The sequence below is a fragment of the Archocentrus centrarchus genome, unplaced genomic scaffold (assembly GCF_007364275.1).
Source record: "Archocentrus centrarchus isolate MPI-CPG fArcCen1 unplaced genomic scaffold, fArcCen1 scaffold_43_ctg1, whole genome shotgun sequence".
Lineage (NCBI taxonomy): Eukaryota > Metazoa > Chordata > Actinopteri > Cichliformes > Cichlidae > Archocentrus > Archocentrus centrarchus.
In genome coordinates, this window is record NW_022060269.1 from 2058955 (window position 1) to 2081907 (window position 22953).

At 40.1% G+C, this 22953-nt stretch overlaps 1 long non-coding RNA gene across 1 annotated transcript; it reads left to right on the plus strand.

Moving 5' to 3' along the window:
• The first annotated feature begins 8571 nt into the window (after window positions 1–8571).
• On the plus strand, window positions 8572–9208 carry LOC115777132 (uncharacterized). The gene is made up of 3 exons (XR_004019588.1): window positions 8572–8828; window positions 8924–9090; window positions 9169–9208. It is a non-coding gene; the product is annotated as an uncharacterized LOC115777132 (long non-coding RNA).
• Window positions 9209–22953: the final 13745 nt, after the last annotated feature.

A 22953-nucleotide genomic window follows, 5' to 3' on the forward strand; every position in this document is an offset into this window, starting at 1 on the left:
ACGAGGCCATTTGTGGGGCTTTTTCAGGTCTAAATTTATATTTACGTGTTTACGGTTAGCGCTATATTCCGTGTCCAATTTTTCTGTGAGTTCCGTGGTCTGAAGCCGTTTTTCCTCTGTGTTAAATCCATGAACTAACGATGAATAAATAAATGAACTACAGTACCCATGACCCCCATCGGCCGTGACCATGGTCACGCGTATTCCCGTTGCTGTCCAGGTAAATTGCATGACTGCCTGTTCACCCGCTTCGGATGTTATCAGGTCATTATTGACTTTATTAGCGGTTTTCAGGCCCGTAGATATGGGCCAGCAAGGGCCGTCTGCACCTCGTAGTCAGTCGAGAAGGTAGTTATCGTTCTAACGGAGGATCGCTGACAGAGGGATGAAGGACTACAGACTTCCGGGGGATGCTGCAGTGTTAAGGTAAGAGGATTTCAATGGACAGCGTTTATATAGTGATATTATTAAGACAGTGAGTTCAGTAAGCACTTGAAATTCGATTAATGTGGTGTAAGAGAGCGCTGATATCGCTGATTTTCAGCAGTGAGCTGAAATCAACAGTTGAACCACACAAGTTACCTGAGAGGCTGTATTGAAATACTATATATAATTTAATTATTTGTCCTGAGTGGTTTCACCTCAGATGCTCTTCTTTCTCCTTTTGGTAGATTTCTCTCACCTCTGTTTTGATGCCAAGAAGAAGAAGAAGCTGCTTCAGAGAAGTGGGCTTCATGGTCTCAGTGCACAGGCTGCAGTCACACTCACACAGCAACATGTGTTTTCACTGCCACAATCAAAAATTGAACAAAATCTATGTATTGTATGTTAAAAATATTATTAGAAAGTACCTATTAATTTTACTTTCAAACCGCTTTATGTGAATGTTATCTTTTCATTCATTATTTTTAATATATTGATCACAGTGTAGTGTACAGTAGAGACATTTTAGTTTCCAAATGATGAGACTGGGCTGCTTGTCTGTGATTTGGAAGGTTTGTGTCTGTCTGTGACTCTGCAGACGCACTCATGTACCATTTCCTTTTTTGACAGGACACAAACCAAAACCAAAGAACAGCTGCCCTTCTTGGTCTCCCATGCTACTTTTCAGAAGATTCCTCCAGCGTAATCAGGATGTGTAATGTAAGCCCCTATATTTACATATTCTGTACTACTCTTCCATGGTTAAAACTCAGGGACATGCAAATTGACTTAAATAACTTACATCTATTATGTAACACGCAATCAATAGAAAAAATTTAACCCACTAGTCAATCATGCTATGATACTCTTTTCTAATGTCCTAATGAAATCTTAATTTATTTAATAGCTAATGTGATTAAAAGTTAGCATCAGCAAACATTTACATCAAGGAGAGTCTAAAGATCCTTCCTGAGGAATCTTGTCTGACTTTGAATTCTGGATCATTATGGTGGTCTCCCAAGCAGTTTGGCCATCACCCCAACACAGTATTAGTTTCGAGTTAGAGTTTTTTTAGTCAAGTTTAATACAGATTACACTTGCAGGAATCATTTTATTTACTATTGGTTGATACACAGCGTTTTAGTTCCATTAGTTACAACACTCACTGACTGACACACTCACTCACTTCAAAGACAGATATAGTCTTTATTTATTATGTCAGTGATGTTTTAAATTTGGAGAAGTAAAGATGCGTCTGTCTTTGTTTTTAGGCTCATGGCGAAACTCTCGACGTGATAATGAGCGGGATGGAAGTTGGACTGCTGATTGGACACAAAGGCCCTCTGCAGGATGCATTCCCTTTAGAGGTCTTCAATGTGGCTGTGGTAGTAGAGGAAAAGATCATCCTACATGACATCAGAGATGTGCCCACTGGCTTTGCCATGTTACTGGGCACCATCTACTGCCTTAACTTTGAGTAACCACAAAATATGAGGTACTCCTTTGAGTTCCTGCAGAAGGTCATCATGAACATTAAACCAGACCAATGCACAACTAAGAAATAAACTGCTTAGATATCGCTTGTAAAAATTTAACTTGTGTTTAAATATCACAAATGTTTTTTGATTGTTTACAATGTTGGGCATTTTTGTTCTTTGTTCATAAGGTTTTATGAACCTACCTACAACTTTACCTCACCTTCTCTGTGTCTACAACCTTCTTCTTCTCTCCCTTGCTCGCTCTCTGTTCCCACAACCCCATCTTCTCTTTTTACAACCCCACTTTCTCCATCCCCCTCCCATGTGGTTTGCTGTTTGGTTGTGAAAGCATGGTGTTAAAGTTTATGAAGATTTTTTTATTAATAAACGTTGTAATTTTGGATAAATGCAAGCATTCGGTGTGTTCTGTAATGAGAGTTGAAACAAATTTGAAATTTAAATTCTTTTAACTTGAAAGGGAGAGTTGTATTTCATATAGTAAGTTATTTGAACTCAAAACAGTGAGTTACAATCATGCAGAAATGTGTGTTTGTTCAACTAGCTAAAGAAAGTATAATATATTGATGATGTTTAATATTTTATTGTTTTAACTTACAGTATTAAGTTGAAACAACAACTGATAAATAGTTTTCTTGCACCAATAATGTGTAATGATTTTTTGATTTAACTCAAAGTATCAAGTTGAGACAGCAAATGATAAACAGTTAAATGAACTTTGACAACTTTAAGAACTACATTAAGACAACAAAAACAGTGTAGTACAATCAACTTTTTTAACTTTCATTTCTGAGTTGAAACAATGAAAAACTGCTAGTTGAGTTGACATGCGATTTTAAGGCAGCAGGTGGACTTTCATTTGCAAGTTTAACTGACTTGAAATGTCTTACAGTGTGACTGAAGGTTGCTGAGACTCTGAGTAGATACACAATGTGAAGTTCACAATTATCTAAACAAATAAAATTGTAATGACAAACATGAACAGCTGTACTTATTTCAGAGACACGAATGTTTACAAACATAATATTTATTTTCAGGTTTGGACTTCATATAGCGCACTGATGTTAGAGTGTGTGTTCATATTGAAATCATTTTGTAGGCTGAAATTGTAATGGTGGACCTGAGATGGTCCTGAGGACGTAAACACATGTTAATTGGAGTAATATTCAGGTGACGGCTGTGAAATGTCAACAGACTGAACAGACTGTGAACCGCGCAAGCAATGACGTCACCTCATTCACTGCTAGCTACATCGTATCATTCATGATCGTCTATGTAAACAACGTTTAAAGATACCGCCGCAGCTGTAATTGTTTCAAATCATATATTTTTGTTCCAAATCATATATTTTTGTGCGTTATGAACACTGAGGATGTTTTTAAAACATCAGGGAGGCCAAGGCTGTGTATAAGAGGAGGATTGAGGACTGTTTCCAGAGCCACGACTTCAGGCAGGTGTGGCAAGGGGTTCGGCATATTTTGAACTACAAACCCAGCCTGTTAGTTGATCAGCGTAACATCAATCTGGCAGAGGAGCTGAACAGCCTCTTTGCACGCTTTGAGGTACAGCAATCAGAGACAGCCATCCAACATCCCTCAGCAGGCAGCAGCAGCATCCTCAGGCTGCAAGAGCAAGAGGTGAGGCGTATGCTGGAAACTGTGAACCCCAGGAAAGCTGTGGGGCCCGATGGTGTCTCTGGACGGATACTGAAGGTCTGTGCGGCTCAGCTGGCTGGTATTTTTACCAGCATTTTTAACCAGTCCCTGAGCCAGGCTGCTGTCCCTTCCTGCCTGAAGTCCTCCATTATCGTCCCCATCCCCAAGAAGAACACTATCAGAGGTTTGAATGACTACAGGCCAGTAGCACTAACACCAATTGTTATGAAGTGCTTTGAAAAGCTTGTCCGGGCTCACGTCATCTCCAGTCTCTCTCCCAGACTAGACCCCCACCAGTTTGCCTACAGAGCCAACCGGTCCACAGAGGACGCCATTGCCACGGCCCTCCACTCTGCCTTCTCTCACCTGGAGCAGGGGGGGAACTACGCTCGGCTGCTCTTTGTGGACTTCAGCTCGGCGTTTAACACCATCCTTCCTGGCAGACTGGTGACTAAACTGTCAGATCTGGGGATACCACGCTCCACCTGTCTTTGGATCAAGGACTTCCTGACAGACCGTTCCCAGAGGGTAAGAGTAGGTCCCCACCTCTCTTCAGCCATCAGCCTCAGCACCGGCTCTCCACAGGGCTGTGTGCTGAGTCCCCTACTCTTCACCCTCTACACACATGACTGCACCTCCATACATGCCAGTAACTGCATCATTAAGTTTGCGGATGACACCACTGTGGTGGGGCTCATATCAGGCGGGGATGAGTCAGCATACCGGGACGAGGTGCAGCGGCTGTCAAGGTGGTGCAGTGAGAATAACTTGATCCTGAACACCACTAAGACAAAGGAGATGGTAGTAGACTTTAGGAGGACAACACATGTCATTCAACCTCTGTTCATCGAGGGGGATGAAGTGGAGCTGGTTTCAGATTTTCGGTTCCTGGGAGTAAATCTGCGGGATGATTTGACCTGGAGTATCAATACGACCAGCATTTACAGGAAGGCCCAACAGAGACTGCATTTCCTGAGGGTTCTTAGGAGCAACTATCTGACCCAGAATCTGCTGGTGTCCTTCTACCGTTGCTGTGTAGAGAGCATCCTGACCTACTGTCTGTGCGTGTGGTTCAACAGCTGCACAGCAGCAGACAGGAAAACACTCCAGCGAATCATCAACACGGCTCAAAAGATCATAGGCTGTCCCCTGCCCTCCCTCCAGGAACTGTTCAATGCCCGCTGCCAGAGGAGGGCACAGAACATCCTCCAGGACCCCTCACACCCTGGACACTCCTTGTTTCAGCTACTGCCATCAGGCAGACGTTTCAGGACAATGAAGGCCAGAACAAACAGACTGAGGAACAGCTTTTATGCCAGGGCTATCATTGAACTGAACTCTGTGTGGTTTGGACAGTGATGTGGGGTGGTAGTGCTGACTGTGTGCGTGCGTTGGTGTGTGTATTGGGGCTAGATTCGTCTTAATTTACTATTGTGCACTGTATTTTAGTAATCATTTTTATCACTCATATTTTTATTATTTTATTATTTATTGTCTGAGGCACCTAGAAAGGAATGCATTTTAAATTTCGTTGTGCAACTTCTGTGTACAATGACAATAAAGATTCTGATTCTGATTCTGAAAACGGCCTTAAAAAGCTGTTGCTATGGTGGTTGTCACAGAAGCCTCAGTAGCCTGCATGTGTCCTGCATGCCAGACGACTGGATGTGCAGATACCAAGAAAAAATTAGCCTTCGCCAAATGGCTCATTTTTACTACGCAATTATGCTAAGGCACACCTGGAAGCAGCGTTTACTAAGGCCTATCATGCTAATCGGATTTCACACTGACCGGGAGCAGACGCCCTGGGGTGGCCCCGGTACAAAAGGCCAAGGGTGTCAGAGAGCGCTGGGATTAAGCATCAGTACAATACGCCTGTTGATTGCTAGGCTGTGTTGTAATTGTAAGTGGAACTGTCCATTAAAAAACAATAGAAAGATGAGATTAAAGCGGTCATTATAGTGGCGCAGTGAGTCTTGTCTCGAGAGACGGGCTGAGCTTGAAGTTCAGCCCAGGACCTCAGACAGGCTGCGAGTGCTGCATCGCCAGCGAAATTGGGTAAAAAATAAAATAATAATTCTGATCACCAGCCGGTTTGGCCTGGGAATGACCGGCCGGTTGGCGAAACCTCCCGATGGCCGCTACGCCCCTGATTCTGTATATAATGAAAAGTGGGAATCCTGTTGAAGCATTGAAGCTAATCAGTAAATTAATCATTTTAATGATTTTATGCCCATGTGAAATGTAACATATATATTTCCCCATGTAAGCTCAAGTTGTTTAGATAATCACCAAGGTTGGTGCCATCTGGAATGTCTTGCACCCCAGCAGCAAGATGCTGGCAATGCAACCCGGCTTAACCTGTAATCTGTTTTGGAAATGGCTCTCATTATATTATATTAAATTAGGAAAAAGACTCCTCATTTCCCTTGTCTTGTTGTCATTCTTGTCGATCAAAGAACAGGCAAAAACCTAAAACCAAGAAAAAAACCTTCACTGTTTATCACCCACAGCGTCTAAACAGTGCTGGAGGTCACTTTATATAAACAGCGACATGTTCTGTATACAGTACGTGTAAAAATCTGTGTTCTTACAGGTTCCTGTTTCAGAGGTCTGTCTCATAAAGTGGCGTTTGATTAAATACAGAACCGTATTTGGTGCCATTGAGCAGGAATCCTCTGTGTTCTCTGTGTCTGTCCGGGCTACGTTCATGATCTTACAGTATGCACAACCAATAATAATAATGGAAAGAAAGACTCCCGGTTTTTCAGGTTCCTTCCCATAGTATGCAGTTATGACCCGGTGAAATATTTAGTTTCTGTTTGAGATGGAAAAGTAAATGTGATACTTGAACTCCGTAGATCCGCTGTTTTGTGTCCTGCATGCCAGACGACTGGATGTGCAGATACCAAGAAAAAATTAGCCTTCGCCAAATGGCTCATTTGTAATACGCAATTATGCTAAGGCACACCTGGAAGCAGCGTTTACTAAGGCCTATCATGCTAATCGGATTTCACACTGACCGGGAGCAGACGCCCTGGCGTGGCCCCAGTACAAAAGGCCAAGGGTGACAGAGAGCGCTGGGATTAAGCATCAATACATTATGCCTGTTGATTGCTAGGCTGTGTTGTAATTGTAAGTGGAACTGTCCATTAAAAAACAATTGAAAGATGAGATTAAAGCGGTCATTATAGTGGCGCAGTGAGTCTTGTCTCGAGGGACGGGCTGAGCTTGAAGTTCAGCCCGGGACCTCGGACAGGCTGTGAGCGCTGCATCGTTTAATGCTGCAAAAGTTTCATTACAATTAAGATCAGGGTTAGGAGGGCATTTGCTTCATCATGCCTTTTGGTTTTGCTGTGTTTCACACTACACAGTCAATTTCAAAATGTTGAGTAGTGTAAATTGTGCTTGTTTTGACTTTGAGTGAAGATTATCATGACCAAAACGCACGTTGTCACGGTAACATAGTTTTTATTTTACATGAAAATGTTTGTACATGCAAACAATATACCAATACACAAACATTTTTCAAAGTGGCACCAATACATTCTGACACCCCTTATAATCAGTATGTTTCAGCAAAATATGTGTATGTCACTTATCAAACGGTTTTATTTTCCACTCTGCCCCCCCTTCTTCTTAACTATAAGCTGCAGAACGTTGTGAAAGCCAGTAATAATTCGGTTACAGAAGTCCGGAGTAACCCGCGTGGTCCAAAATAGTTGTATTGCTTCAATAAGTTCCTGTTTTGTTCCAGGCTTTGCTTCTTTACGTATGAAGTCTTTCATGGAGTGCCAAACAAGCTCGATGGGATTTAAATCGGGCGATTCAGCCGGAGTTTTCACCCAGTTGATTCCCTCCGATTCTATGCATGCTGAAGCGGCAGTGTGCTTTGGGTCATTGTCCTGGAAGAAACGGTGATTCTGGCCAAAGTGTTTCCTTACTTCTTTAATTATTGTCTTTAAATTAAAGAGACTTCTTTAATTATTGTCTCTTCAAAATACTGTCTGTCCATTATTCCCTCAAATATGACCATGGGACCTGCGCCATGTCTGGAAATCATTCCCCACACATGAAGCTTAAGTGGATGTTTTGGCTTTGATTTGGGAACAAAGTGGTTTTTCCTTTGAAAACTGCACCGCGCGTAGTGCTCTAGAGCCACGGTTGTTTCGTCAGTGAAAAGCACGTCATGCCATATTTCTCCCGACTCTATCCACTGAAGAGCCTGCTGAAGCCTTGCCTCCTTATTGTGCTCCTTTATCATTGGGAAGAATCGGGTCTTTCCATATCTCCACCCAAGATGTCTTCTGGCACGACGAATGCTTGTCAGACTCAACGATTTCCCCATGTTTCCCAGGAGGTGCTTTTGTAACACATTGGCGGTCATCTCATCATTGGCCTTTGTCATGTTATCAATAGCAAGCATAACATCACTGCGGAAGTACAATAATAAGAAGAATAATTATAAAGCATTAGACATCGGAACATCAGAAGGCCATTTTTATGAATGAGATGTTTTGTTATTTTTGTTATTGTTGGATTGTAGCTTCATGTACATCAAAATGATCTATAGAAGATTGGGTAGATTGTATCACAGGGCACTTTGGCATGGGTAGGTGTGTGTAGCCATGCATGCGGGTGTTAGAGTATGCATGTTTGGTTAAAATGTTTGGTTAATATTATAATTCAGTTTAATTATGAACTTGTAAAAGGCAATGGGGACAGGACTAGATAAGCTATTGCTTCTTCCTGCTCCCTTTTCGAACACCTTGAGATTGTTATAAAATACATTGCTGGTCATTTTATTTATTTATTTATTGATGTTTGATTTGCATTTGTTATAATGGTGAATATGTGTATATGCATATATGGATATATGTATGTTTTATTTTTCCTACACGTTTATTTATTTTTCGTTGTTGTTTTTTTTTTTTTTTTTTTTATTGTTCGAAATAAATTGAATATAAAAAAAAAAAAAAAAAAAAAATATGGTGCTATAGAATAGCAACTAAACTTGCTAACAAAATCTGGAGCATTATAATGTAATGGCTTACTTTTGCAGTTTACTTGGCTTTGCAGGTCGACGTTTCCTTTCCCTGTAGTGGTAGCGAACACAGCGCAGTGACACTTTGATGCCCAGGCTTGCAAAATGCTTTTGAATCTCCACTGCTGATTTTCCATTTGACTTCATGAGCCGGATCTGTCGAGAGTTCTCCTTGCTGATTTTAGTCATCTCGGCTTCAATCTTGCAATGGTAGTTGAACAGTACAAGGCTGACACAATGAACTGTACTGCATGTATACTGTCATACCTTAACGGAATTTTGTGATTGGCTAACTGCTCCTACAGGTAGTCTGACCAATGAGCAACAATCACACCTACAGTTCAGTATGCAGAAGATAAATAGAGCTGAAGGTCTGTGAAACGCCACTTTTCTGCATTTGTGCCACGGATTCATTTGGAGGATGGAGGCTCCGGCTTTTTACAAACACGGACCAAAACGGCCTGCACCAAAGGTAAGGAGACAGTAACACAGTATGATGTTTATCGTTATGACAGTACGTTGCCTAAAATGCTACCATGATTTTGCCCAGGGCAAGATGCCGTCTCCACAGATAAAACGGAAAAAAACATCAACAGTCTTTCTTTACCTTCCCATCGCTTCCCCACCGTCTCAAGAGAGAACCCCAGTGCCACCCAGGGAGGGCCCGGGAAGCATCCCACCATTGGTTCCAACACCGCCTACACCGGCCACACAACTCCCCAGCGTGAGGGCTCTGACCGCCGAGCGCGACGAGGAGTTTTATAAAGACTGCTTTCTGCGCGGTGAATATCGCCCTAAAAATTATGCCGCTAATGTTTTCATGGCTATAACGCCATTTGAAACATATCAGAGCTGGGCAAAGAGGGTCAACTGGAGCGGAACAAACGGGAAGGATGAGTTGCCACGGCAGGTCAAGGAGAAGGTTGTCTGTTGTGTACAGCAGAGATTTCCAGACCTGTCCGGGCAACAATGGCACAACATTAGAAGGAGGATAAATGAGAGACTCAGGAGTCCCCGAAAGCTGGACCCAGCAAGACAGCGTCTGGGATTTTTATAAGCTTAAAGGTTTTGTTGTTTTCAACAATAAAAATTAAAAACTTTCAGCACCAACTATGTTTTCACGTGTTCTCTGTGTATTATGAAGAACAGCTCTTAAAATGTGTTTTTTCTCTCTCGTCCCACCCCCTTGTTGACAAAGATGAGTGTGAAGTAAAACTGCAAAAATACAACACAACGGTCCTGTCTTTGGCATTTTTTCCATACTGTATATGTCTCTTAATATTGTATGCTAAATGGGTTCTAATCAACATATTATCTTCATGATGAATTATTACGCAAGTCCCGCAACATGTCTTCCCCAAAGAGTTGAGCTGTGCCCACATCATATAGAATAATCCAACACTGGATTATGAATGGGTATCACCAGGGCTGGACCGGGACAAAAAATCGGCCCTGGAATTCTAGCCGAGACACTCACTTTAGTAATAATGATTTAATTGCAAAGCTTGTGCGTCTCATTTAGAAGTTGTTAAATCTGTTGTTTGACTTTTTTGAGTGCTTATAAAAATATGTTTAGTCAGCATAGAGGCTAATAATTCAAACTACTGTGCACCTAAAAGGGACACTTGTTGCTCATCCAACACTTCTCGGCCTTGACTGTTTGCTATTTTATCAGATTACGGTTCTGTGGCTTCCATATTTTTGGACGTATGCAAATACCAATAAATACTGATACTAATACATCGCCATTGAATAGAATAGAATAGAATGCCTTTATTGTCATTATACAGGATGTACAATGAGATTGGAGGGCCACTCCTGTTCAGTGCCATGCAACAGAAAATCAAACTCTCTAAAATACAAATAAAAATATTAAAATCTAATATAATCAAGAAATATACAGAAAATAAACAATGTATAAAATATACAAAAAATGTATAAAAATCTATACATACATTGCTCATCATTCTCATATAATAGAGCTAACGTTACCTCCATCACCTCAAAGTCCCTGTATTATCCTAATGTTGTTACCTCCTTCTACAATACTCCACGTGTCACACTGAAGGCCCGCGGCCACATCCGCGATCTAAATTTATGCTGGCCGTGAGATGATTTCCTTTAGCTGTCATTAATGATGCAGAGGGAGACCTGCACAGGTGCGCTGACAGTGCATCACTGCATCAGACAGCGGGACAGTCCTGAAGACAGAACCCGTCATAAGCACCGTAACACAGACAATGAACTTTTTGTATCACAGTAAGAAATGAAAGTGCAGCCCAAAACATTTGATTGAAAAGGGAGACAGCGTGGATTGCTCAGCGCAGGATCGCTTCTTTTTTAACCTACTGTACTGTATTTATTTACATATTTAGCTAAAAGATTAAGTGAAACAAAATAATCTTTTGGTGATTTGCAATGGAAATGTGTGAAAGGTCATACTTTTTTTATACTTTTATGCATCTATTTTAGGATTTCTAAACTTGCTACTGTACTTCACCAAGAAATGTTAACATAACATTTGTGAATCAAAGAACTCAACGTTTTTGTTAAGAAGGCGCCACCTTTTGGTGACAGTCTACAATTGAGGGAAAGGGGTGTGTTCATGCTGGAAAGTAGATACGCCCAGGAGAAGGAGGGGGACTTCCAGCCCGACGTCAGCCAGACGTCGGCCAGCTGGGGGCTGGACTTCAGCTGGCCGACGTCTGGCTGGATGCGGCTACTTTAGGTGGCTGCATCTGTATAGCGCAAAATCACAACAAACAGTCACCTCAAGGCGCTTTGTATTGTGGGTAAAGACCCTACTATAATCCAGAGAAAACCCAACAGTCAAAACGACCCCCTATGAGCAGCACTTGGCCACAGTGGGAAGGAAAAACTCCCTTTTAACAGGAAGAAACCTCCAGCAGAACCAGGCTCAGGGAGGGGGGGTCATCTGCTGTGACCGGTTGGGCTGAGGGGAGAGAAAAGACATGCTGTGGAAGAGAGCCAGAGATTAATATCAATTAATGATTAAATGCAGAGTGGAGTATAAACAAAGTAAATAAGGTAAATGAAAAGAAACAGTCTATTGTGGGAACCCCCCAGCAGCCTAGGCCTATAGCAGCATAACTAAGGGATGGTTCAGGGTCACCTGATCCAGCCCTAACTATAGGCTTGATCAAAAAGGAAAGTTTTAAGCCTAATCTTAAAAATAGAGAGGGTGTCTCCAGAATCCAAGCTGGATGCTGGTTCCACAGAAGAGGGGCCTGAAAGCTGAAGGCTCTGCCTCCCATTCTACTCTTAAGTATCCTACGAACCACAAGTAAGCCAGCAGTCTGAGAGCAAAGTGCTCTATTGGGGTGATACGGTACTATAAGGTCTTTGAGATAAGATGGGGCCTGATTATTCAAGACCTTGTATGTGAGGAGAAGGATTTTAAATTCTATTCTAGATTTAACAGGGAGCCAATGAAGAGAAGCCAATATGGGAGAAATCTGCTCTCTCTTTCTAGTCCCTGTCAGTACTCTGCAGCATTTTGGATCAGCTGAAGGCTTTTCAGGGAGCTTTCAGGACAGCCTGACAATAATGAATTAATTTACATAATAAAAACTAATAATAAATATTTGCACCTCTTTTCTTCCAGACCTGTTAAAGACAACCTTCAGACAGCCTTTCATGTTAGGAAAACAGCATTTTCAGTCACCTAATCATTACCTGAATTCAGACCTTCTTTGGTATTTGCTAACAGTGCTCAGGGTACTGCTCTTTAAACTTTAATGTAATTTGTATAAGAAATTTGAAATCTTTTACAAATTTCAGTGCTCAGAGTACATCAGTGTGCAGGCAAGATTGAGTAAGATTTGCTAGCTTAATTTCCCTGATGGAATCTTTTTATATATATTCTCCTATAAAACTCACCAATCTAATTAGCATTTTTAACCTGAAATAAATATTTATTTTAATGCATATTCTCCTTCTGTTGTACCCACAGGCTCTGGTGTAATTTCCATGCATTCTGTGCATGGTATTTATGATATGGTACATTTTGGGTATACTGACACTTGTTCCTGTTTTTAGTGATTGGCTATTTATTCTTTAGAAGGCCATACATATGCATGACACAACAATTAGTTAATTACTGCTGTAGGAAAGAATAATTCTGTACATGCATGCATTTAGTTTGTGCATGTAGAGTCCTGTCTGTGAATGGTCTTTGTGCACCATCTTGTGGATGCACTGCATAACTACAGTATACCAGATGTTGCATGTCACACTGACGCGTCATCTGTTGAGGCTTAGACGGCTGTTCAGTCACGTGTACAGCCGTCTTCAAAGGTTTTGAGAATGACACAAGTGTTGGTTTTCACAAAGTTTGCTGCTTCAGTGTTTTTTTTAGATCTTTTTGGCAAATGTTTCTATGATATACTGAAGTATAATGACAAGCATTCATAGGTTTTTCCTCGAGAGAAGTGGCTTCTTTGCTACCCTTCTTGACACCATGCTATCCTTGAAAATGTTTTGCCTCACTGTGCATCCAGATGCATTCACCCCTGCCTCCTGCCATTCCTGAGCAAGCTCTCCACTGGTGGTGGCCACCAGAGACTGATTACTTTAAATCAGCAATGACACTATTCTCTCCTTGTGTCGCTTTCTCACTCCTCCACCTATGTGTTAAGAGAGGTACTACAGGAGAGTTACTTCACAGCAAATTTCACCTTTTTGGTAAAAGGTGTCAAAGGAGGGAGTTGTTGGGGTTTTATTTTCCCCAAAGAATAAAATGACAAATGGTCAAATGTTTAAAAGTAAACTCCAGAAAATTAATTCATAAACAGTGGCTGAAGCAAACAACAGACAATTTAATAAATAAATAGATACATTAAACATTAGAAAGTGCCAGGCTAACTTCTCAGTCTCAATCCATTTTATCTTGGAGGTTCAGACACAGTACGTACAAATAAAGCATCATCATGTTCTGTTATTAATCTGGATAAGATTGCTCTGTATTGACTAAATTGAAACACCAGGTGAGAAGATTATCGCTGATGAGAGGAATCTGGGTCATGAAAAACCAGCACTGGACAAATGACAAAGGCCAACCTGCAGCACACAGACTCTGGTTATTGTGTAGATAGTGACAGTATAAAAATGTTATAGTTAGTTAGGAACACGGGCTCAGAGGGGAGAGAGAGACAGAGCACACACAGGCCTGTCTCTTCCTGAACTCTGAGTCCCACATGCACATGTGTTATATCGTCTGATTCTTTAATTAAAAAAGTATGACATTTAATATATTAAAGTGTTTCAAGTTTATTCCTTCACAAATAAATGAACACATTAAAAATGGCAGTTAGATTTAGCTATTTAAAGTTGCTATTACAGTTTTTATGAATTGATAAAACACATTTCTTGAAGCTTTCACCCAGTTTCTCAAAACTTTAAAATACAAATCCAAAGATTGTAAATACATTCACAAAACCGCAGACTTTTCTTTCAAAATTAGAATATTGCCTCAAAATCAGTTCAAAACCAAAAAATGTGTTCAGATCATACACACCGCAAGTAAAAGTATATTCATCACAGAACATTCATTAGACACTACATCAAATGCTAAAAGACACAGCATCCAGGGCATGTAGTTAACAGGAAATGTTTATTGTAACTGTATTTAGGAAAAACATCACTGTAGTTAGAGTGATATGAGAATGTTGAATGTAGATAACAAAAAAAAAACACTAAATGAAAAGCACATTACTATGAGTCATTGAGGTTCATTCTTCGACATCATGTCTTTGTGTGGGGTCCGGCAAGAGGACTTCATCCACATCACAGGCAAAAATTCCCCTTGCCAGGAAATGGGGGAAAGCCCTCTTGTATGATGAACCCAACCTTGACAAAACTCCACAGTTACATCATTCATTGCCTCCAATAAAGTTTCCCTGTTGCAGTCCAACATCTTCCACCTCCACACAGAGAAAAACTCCTCTATTGGATTCAGGAAGGGGCTGTAGTAAGCTGGAACGAAAACATTTATGAAGTGGTGGTTGTTTGTGAACCACTCACCTATCGCGACAGCATGGTGAAAGTTCTAACTGTCCCAAACTATGACATATGCAGGATGCACTGCTGATCCAGCTGTTCATACGTAGCCATAATATCCTGAAGGCCACCCAGAAATGTAATGAGATGTTCAGTGTTATTTGGGCACAGGTTTGCATGATGGTGGACAACCACCACATTGCCACCATGCTAGTCAAGGACTTCCACAATGACATGCTGACCAATTATGTTCCTGCCTCGCTGCCTCGTTTTCACCAGATTGAACCCTTCTTCATCTATGAAAATATATTCATATGGCCTTTCCATGGAATCCAGTTCAAATGCTATAAAAATAGAAAAAAAGGTAGTTTACTGTGATACATAAAGACAGACTTCTGAAATTGTGTATTTACAGTATATGCATTCCAGATACAACACAGTATACATTATAACACAGTTTACAGGTCTGTCAAAGTAGGAATTGCAGTGACTAGCCTACAGTAACAGTAGGCCTATGAGTTTAGAATTGTACTGGAATCATCAGTGCTGAAAGTGTGTGTGGATCACGGTTACTTGCACATCGTAGATCTTTGACTCTTGCAGAGATGTGGTCAAATGGTACTCTGTAAACTTGTTTCATGTTAAGTCTGTTGGATTGAAGGACACGGTCAGTAGTTGACAGAGACACACTGTTGATTCCATCACAGCTGACAGTGTCTTCAATCACTCTCTGCTGGATCCAGTGTAAGATGGCATTATTTTGAAGGATCATGTCAGCAATCAGAGTTTTTTGCTGTTGGGGGAAAGACCATTCCTTCCATCTTTCATCTGTCATCTTTTAATTCTAGAAAAGGGAAAATGCACTTACAAAAGTGTACAGCCAGTAAAAATAGCATTGTAATGAACATTACAGTGCTTACAGTAGAACATACTGTATGTCAAATGTTGTACAGCATAGATCAGCTACCTGTTCTCGTCTCTGAATGTCCTGTGGATGCTGCCACAGAGAATCTGATCAACTTGGGTTTGACTCTTTGTCCTGCTTCCCTAATTGTCATGCCATGAACAAGGACTTGGTGTACAATAGTTGCCAAAATTTCATCAGTAATGATTGTTCTTGGTCGTCCTCGTCCCCTTCCTCCTCATCCACCATTTCTCACACAAACTCTTCCTCCTCTGCCTCTCTTTATGTGTGTGTACACATAAAGACATAGTGCTATTTTTCTCTGGTGATACTCTGTATCACTGATGTTCTGCCTGCCTTGGTTTATGATTGCCAGACACTCTTGTCTATCCGATCCTCAATGATGGCTAAATATACCTTATCTCCCGGTGGCGGCAGTTTTCATCCTATATTCCCGGGGATTGAAGCTATGTCCGGCGTCCCTAATGTTGCCTTCATGGGGACTTGCAAACCTTGGAGGAGGAGAGGAAGACGAGCAGGTGTCCAGGTGAAGCTCAGACTGTTCTGGAAGCGGGGTCTGGCGGGAATGCGTCGCCGAGCATTTCTGGTTTCCTGTACTCGGTTGGTTTCCATTGAAGAGGATTATTCTTCAAAGTACCGGGTTGGATTTTCACGGCCTGGCTGTGTGAGACTCTGCTATCTCAGGAGGGTTTTTCTGGACTCCCCTGCTGTTTGGCCTTTTGTCCCCTCGGTTAATAGAAATTACGAGGGTCATGGTCAAAACCCTCAGTATCTCAGTCCTCTTGGCAAATTTGCTAAATCTTCCATCAGGAACCTTGGTGTAACCTTTGACTCTGCATTCTCTTTAGATACCCACGTCAAATCTCTGGTTCACTCTTGTTTCTATCATTTACGGAACCTTGCTAAGTTAAGTCCCATTGTGTCACGTTCTGAACTTGAGATTGCTATCCATGCATTCATTTCCTCACGTCTGGATTATTGTAATGCTTTATTTACTTGTCTTAGCAAAAGCTCCCTGGAGCGTCTCCAGGTTGTTCAGAATGCTGCTGTGAGTCTTCTGACAAAATCTTCTAAGTATTCGCACGTCACACTGTTACTCATCCAACTGCACTGGCTCCCCATTAATTTCAGAGTTCAGTTTAAGATTCTGGTCCTGACTTATAGAGGTCTTCACGGTCAAGCCCCAACTTATATCAGTGAACTCTTGCATCCCTACATTCCCACCAGGTCTCTGAGGTCATGTGATAAAGGTCTACTGGCCTTACATCACACAAGGCTGATAACTAGGGGAGATAGAGCTTTTGCAGCAGTGGCTCCCCAACGCTGGAACTCTATCCCTTTATGTATAAGAACTGCGGATTTGGTGGTGTCTTTTAAAAAACAGCTAAAAACTCATCTTTTTAGGCTTGCATTTGGTTTATTTTCTATTTTATTTTATATATATATAATATATATATATATATATATATATATATATATATATATATATATATATATATATATATATATATATATATATATATATATAAATATATTTTTGTCCTCCTTACTCCAACTGTAATTTGGTTTAATGTTGTGAAGCTCCTTGTGATCTATGTCTTGAGAGGTGCTATATAAATAAAATTTTACTTACTTACTTACTAAAGAGAGGCACATAAAGGATCATTTTAACCCTCTATGGCATACCATTTCCCTGAGGCAACAAGCCACTATTTTGGCCCTCACACCCCTCCCTTTAAATTTTTTTTTTAAGTAAATCAGAAGTTCACAAAGTCTGATGGAAAGTCTTTGACCAATGAATTTGAGGTACAGTAGGTGTGGTTTTGAGCTATTGTCTGGGGGTGGAACAGTGCTTTTTGGGGCCATAACCAGCTTGCACACACTGCTAGCAGGTCAGCTAAATTTCACTTTTCGACATGTTTAAATTTAAATAACATTGCATAACATTGCATTTTTTGTCTTTATCTATTTACTAAAATTGTAGTTTTTAATTCGTTGCCTCAGGAAAACATTATATATCTTATGATTGATATATTATCAGGGACCCTCAAGCTCCAAAAAACTGAGGTGAAATATTTTTTTAGGACAACCTGATAATAATGTATTATAACAGTTGACTAAATGCATTAACTAGCTTTTTGGCATAACTCTGAGAAAGCATGTTTCTAATTTAATCAATATTGTGTAGACGAAAGAAAGTCCTACATATGGCATATGACATTTGTTTAATATGCACATTCAAAGACATATCCCTGGTCCAAAAATGACACCAAGATTAATCATAGTGTTGCTGAAAGCCAAAGTAATGCCATCTAGAGTAAGTATCTGGGTATATGCCATGTTTCTAAGATGTTTAGGGCCAAATATAATAACCTCAGTCAACCAGCTCTTTATGTCTTTAAGTTATGCCTGTAGTTTAACTAACTGATTTGTGTCATTTGGCTCTGTCTTCATGGATAAGTAAAGTCATAAAAAAATAAAATAAAATCATCTGTATACCACTGAAAATATATGCTATGTCAAATAATATATGCTATGCTTCTAATCATATAATGAAGGATGTATAATTTTAAAATATTGGTCTACAGCACAGAACCTTATGTAACTACATAATTAACTTTTGAGGGTGAAGAAGGCTCCTCATTTACATAATCAAATTAGAATCTATCAAAAAGATAGAACTCAAACCAGTACAGGGCATGTTATTTAATACCAACAGTGTGTTCTAATCTTTGCAATAAAATATTGTGATCACCAGTATTGAATGCTGCACTGAGGTCTAACAGGACAAGCACAGAGACAAATCTACTCTCTGAGGCCATAAGAATCAAAGGGGTGGAGGATGCTGGGTTAGGACTTTGTAAACAACTGGAGGTTTAAGTTGTTAATTCATGTCAAGTTAGCTGTAACTTAGGTGGTAGAGCAGGTCACCTACTAATCTGGAAGGTTGGTGGTTTGATCCCCGGCTGCTCCAGTCTGCATGCCAAGGTATCTGTAAGTGTCGCTGAAATGATAAATGCACAGAAGAAATTAATATTCATTTCCAACAGTTAAAATATTTTGGTTTTAAGTTGTTGTGGTTCATGATGTAAAAATAGGTTTTATTTTATGTATAAGAAGCATTTATTTTGCCACAAGGGGAAATTTTTTGTTAAACCGCTATTATCGCGAGGTTTGTGTGTGAACGCGAGAGGCTGCAAGAGCCGCATAAGAAAGGAACACACAAAGGACGTGAATCAAGCTATCTGCAGCAGCCTCCTCAGTTCGCTAGCTAAAAGGTATTTGGTAATTATTGTGTTGTAATATTCTGTAAATTTGTATTCTATAGTGTTCTAATTATTTTATATGTTAATTTAGAAGTGCACAAGACTCTAAGAATATGCGCCTAGGACCTCCGAAGTGGCAGGCGGCCACAAGGTAACTTTTTGTTAAAGCACATATGCGACTTGTAAAGTGATGAGGAGCTTAAAGCCATTATATTTTTTCTGTAGTTTTCACGGCATTGAATAAACCAAGGCAAAGCGCCCGTCTTGAAGAAGCCGTGCCTGTGTTGTCATTTCGGAGTTACAGTATGCTTGGGCAAGATACTGAACCCAAAGTTGCTTTCTCAATGTGCCACCTATGCTGGTGATGTTCTTTAGCAACATTTAGTAAATTTTGCATTTATACTAACTTTATGCTGGCAAGGGATCAAACAGTAGTGATGATAGCTCATATAACAGGCCCATTCAATTACTTTTTCTTCTGGGCCAGATTTGAAAATTTTGAGATGCCACTGGGCCGAAGACCTCTACTTATATTATTTCTTGAGACTTAACTCTAAATATGCTACCATCTGAACTAAATCATAAAAACAAATAAAGGAATTCACAATAAAGGCTTTATACTGCATCATTTATTGATGAGCAAAATTCAAGTGCATTGCAAATTTTTCATTGCAAACCTTGACCAGAATATTTTAACAAGGCATTTATTCACCACACATATGTTTAATAAAAAAAATAATGTGGAACAACTTTTTGCAACAGTAAAGTCTTCTATAACATTTTAGATGTATTTGCAAAAGTGCATTTGTTGAAATAGAAAGGCCAACTTAGGCAGTGCATTAAATATTTCAACAAAAGAAATTGCACCATGTGAACATTTAATAACTGTAAAATGAAAGCTTCTTCTAAAACGACGATTTTCATTGTCAATTTTATCTTTCTGACCTGTCAGTGACATCTTTTCCTTGTCTTACTTGGAGAGAGTATTCTGGGCTGGCGTTGCTACAATACGTTTGGTGCATTCAAGTAGAAGAGGAAGGGTGGGAATTTTTAAAACTGTCACAGCAAATATCATTTAAATGCGTTTTTGCGGCTTATGTTGGGTCAGTCGGGGTGTGGACCAGTCAAAGGGGCCGGTAATTGAATAGCCCTGTCATATAATATCTACTATCTACTATCGATTATAGAATGTAGTTGACTAAGAAAGCAGTATATCTCAGAAACAATTGACCGCAGCCTGTCGACAGAGAAAGTAAATCTACTGGAGATCATAATAGAAATTATGTGACTTATTTCTAAATGAGTTATTTCTTCCTGGTTACCACACTGGATACATACTGGAACTAAGGGCCTCCCCAGCTGCCAAATCAGACTTTAACTCCAGGACATGTGTGGTATTTTGTTAAGTGTTTAACATTTAGAACACGTGAACTGTTAAAGTCCAGGGCTTCACAAGTTAAAATAAATATATTTATTTTTGACACAAAAAGGTTAGATATGCACAGTTAAGTAAACAAATAACACTTCATGCAAAAAAATGACGTAAAGCAGCCAGAACTGCCACCTCCTTCCAGTCCGACACTTGTATGCATGTTGACTCAGCAGGAATTTTTTATTAAATGGTCATTATATTCAATTGCTTGTTGAAATTGTGAACTGGTGCATGATTTTTCTTATTTTTGTGTTTACCTTTACTGTAGAAATACCCTATACATTTCTATATTTACAATGCACACAATGTATGTGTGCATTTGCATTGCTGTGTCATAACTAAATGAAAACATTTTGACTTTAATAACTGAATAAATTGATTATCATTATGCTGGAAAAGTTCCACGTCATATTAAAATAAAATGGCATCACACAAAATAAAAAGAAAAGAGATGTATTTCAGGGCATCATAGCCTTGCCCAAATTAAATGTAAATTACTTCAAACAATCCAGTCAGTGAACATGGATTATAAATAATTGGCCTTTCCACAAATGGTGCCATTTAATCAGGACAGTGAATGCATGCATAAAAAAATGGAAAACGAACAACAATGTGACCTTTATTTTAGTTTCTTTCTTTCGTGGATTTCGAAATATTTCATAACCTCAATGCAAGCACAGTAAATGCATACCAGAACAGAAAATAACACCTTTTAATATCTTGTTAAGATTTAGGAAAAGTCTGGCTATAACAGACTGCCACAGCATCTGATTCATTGGAGTCACTAAAGTTATGCTTGCTTTTTAACACGGCAAACTATGACTGCTGTTGTCTGTTGAACATAATCAACAAAAACTGCAACTTCAAGCACCTATGGAGCACAGATTACTTTGTAACCCAGTTTTTTCTTGAAAGTCGCAACAACAGGACGGGAGGGAGGGACCAGACACCCCACACGGTAGAGGGAGAGGCTTCTGCAATGCTTGCTCAGAGACCGGAAAGAGCCAGAGGAAGTTACGCTTTACATACAGGCTGCACGCTGGAACGGTGAGGAAGATAAATGACAGAAAAAGCAGAGGACAAAAAAAGTGTCTGCAGTTTGTCACACAGTGTGTCTGCTAGCTAAAAGAACAGCTGCTGTATTTTAAGGGACAGCAAAGAATGAGCGATAACTTCACTCAGATGGAGAAAGATGTAAGAAAGAGGTAGAAACGTCCTCCGAGGAGCTACTTTTACTTTCTTACTTTGAGTAGATTTCAGAGCCTGTACTTTTTTACATTTACTTGAGTACCGAAGTTGAACCAGTACTTCAACTTTTACCAGAGTAGTTTTTAACACAAGTACTTGTACTTCTACTTAAGTACAGAATGTCAGTACTTTGGCCACCACTGCATATACCACAGTTTTAGCCTCATTCTTTCAGCTGCAACCCAGGTGGTGTTTAATGGTCTGGGAGCAAGTAATGAATAAATATAAAAACAGAATTCAAACACAAGCTTATGCTATTTGCAAATTTAATCAAAAAGTCTACAAGTATATATAGCTGCCCCATTTTAGGCCGATATATTTAGGCTTACAGAGCAAAACCAAATTAAATTGTTTGCAGCCAACAGGATATAAGAAAGAAAGTTTTTAGAATTTATAATTCTTACAAAGGCTCTGAGAGACATAAAACTTTGGACCTCTTAATATAGGGGTTTTCCAGAAATAGTGATGCTATTTTCCAGAGAACTTATTGGTCAGTAGATAGTGATTTCATACCTGAGGGGTATACTGCAAAGGAAGTTCAATGGCGGTGGTTATCAAATCAAATCTCTCTGGTAGGCTGGGCTTTCTTCTTCAGGCCCTGTGTGCTCACTTAAAAATGGGCATTTCATTTTCAGAAAATGATCCCTGTGCTGCCTATTCCAATCACACCTGTTTTCAGATGATGATCATAAACTGGTGAGAAAAATTTATAAAGATCATAAAAATATAACAGTAAAATGCAGCACTGTTGTAAATAAGATAAGACAATAAAGCTGTGGTAATTAATTAGTACTCTTGGGATTTAGCACACAAACCAGTAAAATAAACATTTTAATTCAAATTATTTCATTGCTTATTGTGCTCTCAGTGCTGATATTTATGTCTAAAGTGACAGCTGCACATTAGAGCTCTGAAACTTTAAACTGGATACATTTAAACATTGAATGTTACTGTCCCATAACCTAATAAAGGAGACATGGAAATCACTTTACTTTGATGGCAGATCAATGCGAAATTAATTTGATTGATTCAATAGGTAGCCAACCTCCATAGCCAGGGATTGGTCCACCAGAGCCTCCGCCTCTGGCCACCAGGCGCCACACACAGGCACACTTGGGCAACTGGCTCCTTTTGAGCCAGTTGCGATGGTTAGGGCATCTAACTAGGATGCCTCCTGGGCACCTCTTGGGTGAGGTGTTCTGGGCAGGTCCTACTGGGAGGAGACCCCGGGGCAGACCCAGGACACACTGCAGAGATTATATCTCTCAGCTGGCCTGGGAACGCCTTGGGGTTCCCCTGGACGAGCTGGAGGAGGTGGCTGGGGAGAGGGAAGTCTGGGCTTCTCTGCTTAGGCTGCAACCGCAGATGAGTGGAAGAAGATGGATGGATGGATGAATGGATGAATGAATGGATGGATGGATGGATGGATGGATGGATGGACGGATG